This window comes from Schistocerca piceifrons, chromosome 10 (assembly GCF_021461385.2).
Source record: "Schistocerca piceifrons isolate TAMUIC-IGC-003096 chromosome 10, iqSchPice1.1, whole genome shotgun sequence".
NCBI classification, from domain to species: domain Eukaryota; kingdom Metazoa; phylum Arthropoda; class Insecta; order Orthoptera; family Acrididae; genus Schistocerca; species Schistocerca piceifrons.
The window spans coordinates 133,224,849-133,229,712 of NC_060147.1; the positions used below are offsets into that span (position 1 = coordinate 133,224,849).

Genomic DNA, 4,864 nt, shown 5'->3' on the forward strand with positions numbered 1-4,864 from the left:
AGTTATTCGGAGATGAAGAGGTTGGTACAGGACAGAGAAGCATGGAGACCTGCACCAAACCAGTCTTCGGACTGAAGACCACAGCAACAACTAATTAATAACTGAGTCGGTGAGTTGAAAATGGCGTCATGTCCGAGAAGTAAATTTTCCAAGAGAAACAAAAAACAGTTTTAGTACACAGCAGGTTTAAGCACGGTGTCATGGAGTTGCTATGTGGCAATTGACCTCAGAGTGAAATACCATACACTATTACAACGCACTTTCGCCATCAAGTGTGGTCAGTAATTCAGTCTGAGTGTGCTGGAGATGGCCCATTTCGAACCTGATAATACGGATGAGGCAGCTAGCGTTCTGTTTGCAGCAGAACGGTTGTGTTTATGTTATTCTTAGTCGTTATAGTAATAAGAGAGTGTGTCATGAGCATGTAAGTTTATTCATAAAGTACCCAAAATACAGTCAAATTATAGAAAAGCAGGCAATCGTGTCCATCCCTCGCTGGCCACTGACAGGTACTGTTATAAATGATTTCCGCTCGTTGGGTATGTGTTGCAGAATTTTCTTTACATCTGTTCTTTTTTATTGGAACAATAGGTTTGTTTATCTGGACAGGACCCATTCTCTAACTCAACAAACGAGCATTTCTTTTGATGGGATGCGACTCCTTGTTACACCAAACGATGCATACAAACATAAAGATCAGTTATCGCCGGTAAACGGAACATGGGAAAAAGTTGATATGCCCTATTTCCCAAGGCACCGATTCAACTGTAATTTGGGTCAGTGGTAATGTGCCATATGACGGATCCAAAGGTTTCTCGTTCGCCGAACTGCACAATAACTGGGTGTCCACGTTCAAATGTGCCCCCCCCCCCCCTCTTAATAACTGAAACCAACCTTCGGACGACCACAGATTTATCTTCTTCAGTTCTTTTACAAACATATTAGCTGCAGTGCCCGACGTTGACCCGTCACACAAAGTGACTGGCCCTGTACTCATGGCGAATGCAAGCCACAGGGGAAACTGGAATCGCTTTAAATCGAAGGACATATTTGAATCACTGGGTGTCAACGGGATGCTTCCTGTCGTGACTTTTACAAATATACACCAATTTCGAGCCATAAGTTTAGTATTAACAATTACATCATAGAGTATGCTTTGATTCCTTTTTAAATTACAAAGTAAAGTAACATATGTGGAATGCATAATGGACCCAAAATCTTGCTGTAAAATATATACTTGTATCATTTCAGTAAACTTAATTTTCTACAAGAAGTATTTTGACTGTAAAAAATGTGCATAAGCTTAATGAATAAAGATTTCACTTATTTATTTATATTTTTTACAATTTAAATACATATTTACAGTCAGCCGGGGCGAGGGAGTGCGGGGGGCGGGGGGGGGGGACGTTATTACTCAAAAAGATATACTGATTTAGGAGTTTCTACATTGCAAGCAGAGAGACTTTCCTTCACGAAAACATAATGAAAGCGTATTTACAGTTACCAGATGTATAATTATACCAAACTCGAACAAAACTGTGAAAGAAAATATTGCAAAGCTTGGTAGTATACAATGTTAGATTACGAAATCTTAAGTTGTCAGTGAACTTCCTCTTGTCTGGAAGGTAAAGTGTGCAAAATTTCATCAAGATTGGAATAAAACTATAGATTTGTACAGACAAAGAATTAAACGCGCAATCTTCTTTATATAGGCATGTATAGATAGATAGCATGTGACAATATTTTGCCAGAATGGGCTAAATTACATCCGTTGTCAGTGTTTCTAATTTTATTTTACTTTTTGCATACTGATGACCACTCTTTTGTAGAAGACTACACTTAACAAATATTAACTATAACAATGTGAAAAATAAGACGGTGCAATTGCACAGCGCATATCCTCCAATTAAGAGTGTGTCGTCGTGAGTATTAAGTATGGGTTAACTATGAGATTACGAACTTGACACCCTTAGTATCATTACAGCATTCGTGGCTATTTGGACAAACACGCAATGAACTACAACAACTACACAATTATGCGGACAAAGTTCAGCCAAAAAAACAATAATTAATGTGCACTGCACAATGTAAATATCAAACAATAAAATATCACAGTGTCATGCATAAGGCGGAATTTTCAGAGCCGTATAATGGGTTACTTCTGCAGATAAATACGAATCATGGAGTCCAACAATGACGAATACTGTCTGCCGCGATGTTTAAAAAATATTTTGAACGTATTACACATAATCGATACGGTACTTAATTTAAATCATAAGAGATGGAAATTTTCGGATCCAGTGAATTATAACGGGATTTTAGGTTTATTTTTAGCAGTGTGGTACAAAAGATACCGTACTGACATCCCAGATCTGAACAGACGTCAAGTAAGTGGTCACAAGCTCAGACGTTAGGGTCACAGACGGCTAACGAAAGGTAAGACCTTCCATATCATTACTTTGTGAAGATTTCGCTCGCTTTCATGTCGGTCATCGTGGCTATATCTCCTGGAACTCATTCAGAAAAAGTGAATTTATCGCTTAATTTGTAGCCTCAGTGCTGTATCTGCAACGAAACTGTATGGCACTTCTTTTCTCTCTGGTATCAACTTGAAATAAAAGAATACTTTATTCAGTTCTGGAACTTAAGTAACAATAGTAGTGATGCAAATGACATACATTATCTAAATAACATGTAGAAGAACTAAAACCCTTCAATACAGAGTATGATAATTACTTAGAATATATTTCAACATATTGTAATATAAAGCACTGTATTATCATCTGACTCCGTGGCGCAACGGTAGCGCGTCTGACTCCAGATCAGAAGGTTGCGTGTTCAAATCACGTCGGGGTCAATTTATTTTTATTTTTTCAAGTGTATTGCAGAATATAGAATGAGACGGGAACTTTGTATGTAATAGCCAAAGAAACTAAGAGTAAGATGTACCGTCACTTCGACAATGGCGTTGGCCGTGGCACCGATCATGTATGTTTCAAAGGAAGCATTCCAAACATTCACCTTCAACGATTTCGGGAAATATCAGGAAATTTAAATCAGAATGGTCGGAAAATAATTTGAATTCTGTTCCTCAAGAACGCTAATCTACTTCTGTGATCATGACTTTTATCAAACTGAAATGTAGGTATGGTGGACGAAACATACACCGTATTATAGTTAATATCTAATTAATCCAATGTAGCCGTATTGCTAGATTTCTCTTTGTAAGAATTAGGGTAGGCGATTAAGTAGCGAAATGGATATACAACATAGCGGATAGTAGTAAAACCAGGAACCAGGTACCTCTCTAGGTACAAGTTATTTGAATATTCGGATAAATCTGCATAACTATCTCAGTCATCTTTAGTACTTGAACAGTCAGTTTCAAAAAGTGTGATAGTAGCCTTTAGTTAACATCATGATGTGAAATTGAAACTTGTCAGTCATTTATAATAGCATTCACTTACTCTGTTTCGTAGAAAACAAACGCTCAATGATTTGTAATTATTCGATTTCAGTTCGCATTCCGATATTCAGCACACCTATTCTGAGGTGTTCATCGCCTTACTTCGCGATTTCAATCATTATCTTAATTTCATAAATATAGGAAGGGAACGTTATGTGGTACACGCTTAGTGTTATTTCTTAATGACAGATCTTTTTTAAGATACTTCACGTATTATGCATGTCAAAATGGCAGAACTGCCTTGCAGTGCCATCTACCGACGGTAGCCACTACCAGTGCGTCAGTGCCATCTGGTAATGAAACGCTTAATCCTAGCTGTTGCTGACCGTGAAGATACTGCGTGAAATCCATGATTTAACGTTCGTGCTGTTATTATAGTATTTCGGGCTCACTATGGGTAGTTTTGCGCATTGCATTCATCACTAGCGACTTGCAATGTGGACACGTTGGGGAAAATACTCAAATTAAGACTATTCTAACCAATGAGCTACGACGCAAGAACAGTCATACAAGAAACGATATTAATGAAAAGTCTGTATGTGGGCTCTCTAAGTGTTAAAGCGTCGCATTGGGGCCTGCCAGCATCCGCTAACAATAGGCCAGCGCAGGCCGTTTACTAAAATGGAGTAAACTACTACGCGGAAATTGATATATGGCAAATAATTAGGGCCCTGGGGCACATGTAATAGGTCTGTTTACTATGATTTTCGAATTTATGATTTTTTTTTGGGGGGGGGGGGAGGGGGAGTACAAGAGATACGTAATACATTGTGCTGTATGAGTGATTTTGGAGTCTGGCCGCCACATGCAGTAGGGATGGCTGTTGCTGAAACAACAGGTTTTCGATTATATTACTCCTTTCAACGCCAGCTTAATAGGACTGTCAAAACAGCTCAAAATAGCTGGTTTATGAAATAACCGATTTTCAGTTTTTTATTCATATTATCTCCTGTAATAGGCGTAGAAATCGAACAAAGATTTAAAAATTTTTACTTCCTCAGTTCAAAGACACGTAGAATCAAAATAAAAAATTGAGTACGCAAATAAAAAACGTAGTCCGTTTACCGTTGGCCACTTTTCTCGAAAAGTGATAAGTGGTTGACTATTACAAAAATAGTCAGTATTCTCCTACTGATTCTAAGTTTTTGAAACTCTTCTCCAAAATCGTGTTATAATCGGCCTTTATTTGGACGTGAAGAGTAGTCATTGCTAAAGGATGAAAACTAAGATTGAAGAACTATATTTTTCGTGTTAGTTTGTTCGTTTTCAAGGACTACAAGCAGATAAAAGTATGTTATGTAGACCCAGGCAGCAGATTTTCATCGTAATTATGAATCAACTGTTACGTCTCGAGTTTTCTCTTCTGATTATGTCACAAGTTTGTTGTGGGTCTTGCAC

General features: G+C 37.9%; 1 non-coding gene across 1 annotated transcript; it reads left to right on the top strand.

Annotated features, from left to right (window-relative positions):
* Positions 1-2,785: 2,785 nt before the first annotated feature.
* Trnaw-cca lies at positions 2,786-2,857 on the top strand. The gene has a single exon. It is a non-coding gene; the product is annotated as a tRNA-Trp (tRNA).
* The last annotated feature ends 2,007 nt before the right edge of the window (positions 2,858-4,864 follow it).